We start from the raw sequence: 6,363 nt of genomic DNA, 5'->3' as shown, positions 1-6,363 counted from the left end.
TACCCTGAGTGATGGATGAAAGTGGTTTCTAATAAGTGTGTCAGTGTTTGATGTGGCAATATTACATTGCTCCATGCAGCCTTCAAAAAAAATCTTTAAACAACGAGCTCATGAAATGGGAAATTTCTTATTATATATTATACAAGCTTTTATACCAGATTTAAGTAAAGTACACCACTGATCATTGTACAATGCACCCTTCTGACAACCATATTTCCTCCCTTATTGGATGTGTGGAGGCAGGAGGAGCTGAAGAAATTGGTTACTTAACAACAAGAGGCCTACGTGTGGTCATTTCACTTGTGGGAGAAAACTGTTGCTTCCTTTCTGTTTGTGTGAGTCAGGTGAGGCACACATCCAGCTGCTAACATGTTACAAAAATGGGTTGCTAACAGTCTCCTAACCTAACAATGTAGGCATTATTAGAATTGTATCAGTGGCGACTCATGACTTTTTCGGAGTGTAGGAAGAAATTATTGTAAACTGAAGAAGGTTTGAAAAATGCATTCAATTACATTCACACGTATAGCTTGTACTATCCTTTGCATTTAGAATGTTAGTTGCAGGCCTATGCTTAAGGTATGCTCCTCCCTTTGAACTGTGAAATATTTAAATGTGAACCTATAAAAACCGACAATAAGAACATTAATGATATTTAAGGTTTTTCAAGAATTTCTATTTACTTCTCCCTTCCTGTCGTCGAGTGGATTCACGATAACAAAAAGTGCTGCTAAAACTTCTAAATTATGCTAAATGTTTCTAAATTGTGCTAGGATTTATTATTAATTACTATTTTTCAGATAATTGTAATTCTGCATCTACTTTTCTAGAGTATTGAACTTGCGTTACTTATTTTTAACAGTTATGTAATAGCATAAATTTTCCCCCAAAACTGTTTAAAATTGTGCAACAAACAACATGAGTTCAACATAGAACTTAAAAAGGTTTGAGAAAATTCTTTACCACCAAATTTCCACCGAATTCCTACCACAAAATCTCCTGACGAAGTAAATCTGGCAGGATGAAGAAAATATAGAAGATGGATCGTGGCATGGTTGTACAAAAGCTTGCCGCTGGATCGGCATACTCCATTTCGTTTGAAGCATGTCTGCTGGTGAAGTAGAAATAAGATTTGGACATATTATTATTTCTATTTCCTGAAAACATATTCCATTGAATTCTCTCCCAGGGACTGGCGTTTGCAGATTTTACCACTATGTCAAAAGCAGTGTGCTAAATGCCAACAAATATCAAACTGTGCTTGGTTTAGTACCATTTTGCTTGGATTGGCAACACTGATTGAGGAACAACTTGCAGGTTCTTCAGTTCTTGCCGATCTTCACAACCTCGCCACCCCTCCCTTCACTGCCCCTTCCACCCCTCACCCATCTATCTGTAGGATGGCAGCCGTGGTTCCTCAGCGAGTGGCCGAAAGCCTGTGGCCATTGTCTTTCGACTGCTGCTAGTGCATGCGAAAGCAGTTAACTCTTGACAGTAGCTAATCTAGTTAATTGTACGTATCTTGCGCTCACAATTTTATAACATGCATTAAACTCCTAAAAAGTAGAGAAAAGTATAAATGAACTGTAGAAAGTTCCTCACTTCCTAAATGGAGGAATCGCCCCTGAATTGTAATTGTGAAAATAATGCATGTAAGTTGGGTAGGAGGGTTATGTTTCATGCTAGCAGCATGTTTGAGAAACTGATTTAAGCAAAATGTTGGCAGCTGAATGTGCCCGGCACCAAACTTATTTCTGTGCCTTCGTTGGCAGAGGCAGTAGTGCTACATGAACGGAAATCCATGTCTAATTTTAGATGAAAACTGAAATTTTATGAGTTGTTGGACTCCTGTTTTGTTTTACTTGCATGCCAGCCAGCATTGGTGTTTTATTTGCTATATCTAATTTACATACACCCGCCACAAAATGACTTCAGACCTCATAACAAAAGCACAAAAAATACAGAAAATTCATGTGAAAAGCTATTATTAAGCTATTAGGTACAGCAAAAAATGCATACATTAGTACAGAGTCATGTTGCCTTTACTTTTGAGAACCATTTGGATGTGCTTGAGCATGGAATCACTAAGACTTCGAAGTAATTTAAGTCCATGTCGATGCGCCACATTTTCTTCAGTTCTGTTTGGATGGTCTGTAGGTTCTGAATCATCTTCTTTCCCAGGAATTGCTTCATACGATGACAACAATTTTCAATTGGGTTGAAATCGGGGCTATTCCCAGGCCACTCTAATATCTTTATCTGTTGTTCCTCAAGCCATTTCCTTACCTTCTTAGCCATGTGACAAGGAGCATTATCATGCATGAAAAGATCACACTCATGGATCTGAAGTATATCCACTAAATGGTCCTTAAGAACGTTTATATATCGGTCTGCGTTCATAGTCACGTTTTGCGGTAAGAAATATAAACCTACCCTACCCTTTTTACCTGAACCCCCCCCCCCCTTACACGATTACAGATATAACGTTTCCGAATATTACATATTCGCATTCCTTACACAAGGAAAAATCGTACTCTAATAATGCTTTTATACAGTTTCAGAAAGTTCAATTTTTGGCCATCAGATGGCATTCCCATCTGATAGCTCTCTTTGTGCTGCCTCTAGTAGTGACTGTGCATACTAAGTTGGCTTGCAGTAAAACCGGTAAATATTCTGCCACACTTCATCGGCAGGAATCTAGCATTACACGACGTGTTTGCAGCTTCTCCAACTCTTCCTTGTTCAGCAGAGTGACGTGCCTTGCCATGGTCCGGACGACTTAATCAAAAAAAAAGGTGGCCCTTTTGCCTTCCACATGCAATGGAACATTACTGAATGGAAAGGGACCATAAAGTCGAGCATGGTGTTTTGGATTTCAACTTAAAACTTTACACGAGGCACGTAGGAATGCAAAATCCAGTGTCAGACAATTTCTGCAGTTCATATTCTGTTCTCCACTGCATTACTGCGACTGTTCATTTTTGACTCCCCTTTGTCTTACGAACAAAGTGAACCAATAATGGTTTCTGCATAAATGAACTCGCGTAAATAGAACAAAGTGAACTAAAATCTAAGTCACGCTTATGATCATTTATGCAATACATATTCTTGTTAGAAGCTAGATGCACGCGGCATAATAATTGCTGAGCACGAGGAGGTGAAATTAACGGACACGCAGGTAGTGTTCGAGATTGAAATGGTGCTGCAATTGCACGATAATTGAACCCTGCCTACGCAATACAGAAAATTGTGACAAATCGGGCAAACTTGAAAATAACTGATAATGTTTGAGGAAATCTTTTGACTTGAATTTTTGTAGAATCATTGACCCCCGTTACCCCAACAGTAGCATTACGAATGCTTGAATCAGTATAAAGAGTTATTGTTCATTTAAATGTTTCTTGCCAAACAAACAAAGGCAGACGTGATGTAGATGTGCCGTATTGGATAGAGTGTAGAAAGTTTTCATGGTTTACGTAGTAGTAATAGTTAATGTCGTTGTTAAATATATACGTATATATGTATGTATATTTTTCTAATCTCGGATTTGGTACAATTTATTTATGAATGTTTGTTTAAGAATACACACAGGGCGTGTGGCTAATTAAAAGTGCTTGTGAGACGCATGGAGCGTTTATCCCATTCTGTCCAACCAGACTTAATTGTTATCTTTGCATGTTTTACGAGATATTCTATTGATGATATATGCAGTAAATTGCACGTTGATGGTTAAAATTGACATTTTGAAGTAGCATCTTTGTGCAATCCTTGCCTTCTCAACCATATGTAGATTGTAAGAAACATACACTGACTAGTGAATAGCTTGTGCTTGTTGAACTAAAAGGGTGACGAACTAAACGTCACGTAGACGACCGCTTGACATGTGGATGGTGATCTAAACAGTGTAAAAGGAGTATCATTAATCTTCAGGTTGTTTTTTTTTTTTAATTATACACAGTGGGCAGCAAGTTTAAATCTAAAGTTGTCGTTGGATATTGCAGCGGTACTTTTAGAGAGGGAAAACGTTAATTTAACTAGCTAAACAATGATCGCGATGGAGAAAGCATAAAAATGCCATTCATTGCCGGACCCTTGATATACATATGAAAGTGTGATTATTTACAGGGGCCTTTGCCTCGTGCTTCTCGCTGATTTTGCCCGTAAACTCCCGCACTATTAAGAGAGAAGTACGACGCAAATTAATAATTTGTAATCTCTAGAACGGGTTCTTCATTCACTTCTAGTTGCTGTTGCCAGTAGCCGCTTCCAGTTTAAATATTGTTGGCAACTGCAACCGACCCTAGTATAGCGTAAACACAGACTGGGAGTGCCTAACGGTCGGAACCATATACTTTGGGTCATATTGATCTGAAGACGATGGACGTCGAACCTTAGCAGCTCCCATTCGGAACAGTTGGAATGAGCTTTCATCGGAAAACATGACTTTCCTCCACTGTGCTGGTGTCCAGTGTGAATATTTCTTTGCAAAAGCAAGATGGTCTTTCTTCATGCAGGCGGTGAGTAGTGGCTTCTTAGCAGCAGTATGACACGGCAAATCTAAGTCTTTCTGTAAACTGTGCTGGATTGTGCGAACCCTAACGTTTTCCAGCAGACTCGGGTGCATTTCTTTAAGTTCTGACACTGTCAGTCGAGAGTTTTTCTTTATTTCTCTCATTAGGAGAGCGTCTGTAGATTTGGTTTTGCCTCCCACCACCGAATTTGTGCTTTGGAATGACAGTCTGAGGCAGTGCTCTGGCGGCTTCCAGTACCTTCATTATGGTTGAATTTGCACGACCTGTTTACATATCGTCTTTATCGGGACGTTTTCACTTCACCATGCAATAATACTGGCCTTTTCCACACTACTACAGGACTTTTCCGGCATATCACAAATACACCTGCACAGTAGTCAAATATCCAACACAAATACAGTAGGAAAAATCCAACACAAAGTGCACCACACGAAAACACAGCAATTTATCTCGCACACTACAGCAGAAAGTGACCCTTCCTGTTGCCAGATATGTTCATGCAGTTACAATTCTGTGTTTGAAACAAAACAAAACACTAGATACAAGGCTACAAAGTGATAGACCGCTTACTATGGCAGATTTCACATGAGGTCCGAAGTCATTTTGCGGCGGGTGTATATAGGGGGTGTATAATAAATATATACAAGAAATAAGAATTGTTGTGTGGTAAACCAAGTAAAATTTTCAGGATACCTCACTGTATTCACTTGCACACCGTGCAGCCAGCTGCCATCTGTTATATTTCTCCCTTTCCCACACATATATTGGCACTTGTCTTTGCATTTCCTTCCTTTGATTTTCTCATTGTATGCTGTTTCTATGCCCCTCCCTTTCTTTGTATGCTCCCCCTACTATCAACGTGGAGGCATATAGTGGTTCGGATCCCACTTTAAACTGTAGGTCCAGTCCCGATTAGCCTTACTGTGCATAAAGTGGACTTAAAACACCAAATCAATCAAAAACCTACTATCAACAATGATCGATTGAAAAGTCTTATGCTAGTTGTTTGGGTGGGCAGAAGATGTATGACCAACTCATGTGTATATTCTCAGGTTACAAAGATAGAGAAGGGCCAATTAGCACAGAACTTGATACTCCATAGCTTGAACCCAACTTCATTAGGTGTGCATAAGATTGACTGCAGGAAACATATCATTGCATCTACCAAAAATTAATCTATTCACCCCAGTTTGGGACAAAAAAATATTTTAAACATTGACATACCTCTGCATTGCATTAACAATTGAATTTCCACAAATAAACAAAAATTGGACCAATATATACTTTTTTTAAAAATGTTTTATTTCCGACAGCTGAGAGTTTCTTAAGTGCCCTGCCAATGAAGGAAGCGCTTCCTACGATAAAGACTTTTGGATGAGAAGCCAAGTGATTGATTGAAAAAGAATCCTTTTTTACTTCAGGTTTATATTTGCCGAGCGTGAGAACGTGCAAAGTGATTGAGATCACAAACATTTTAAGTATAGACAAAGTAGTGGAGGGATTTTGAAAGTCTTCACTTCATGGTGTCTTTCTTAGTCTGTTGAAACATCAGTAATTAATTACTAAGGCAGAATAAATAAAAAATGTATTTCAATACTGCTTCTAGGTTTGTCTTGAGCGATTGTACTTCTGTGGGTGCAAGATGCAGTCAACTGAAATGCAGTGGCTGCACTACGATTAATCATCTAGGGGTGCGGAATGACATGTTGAAAATATGAAACATGCATGCATGCTTTAGCCATTACATCAAATACCAATCAACTCGTAGTAGGCATCTATGATGATAATGAAACTCAATAATACTAGTAACTTGCTTCATTTTGCTTGACTT

This window comes from Lepisma saccharinum, chromosome 25 (assembly GCF_977018435.1).
Source record: "Lepisma saccharinum chromosome 25, izLepSacc3.1, whole genome shotgun sequence".
NCBI classification, from domain to species: Eukaryota; Metazoa; Arthropoda; class Insecta; order Zygentoma; family Lepismatidae; genus Lepisma; species Lepisma saccharinum.
This window is presented reverse-complemented; position numbering follows the sequence as displayed.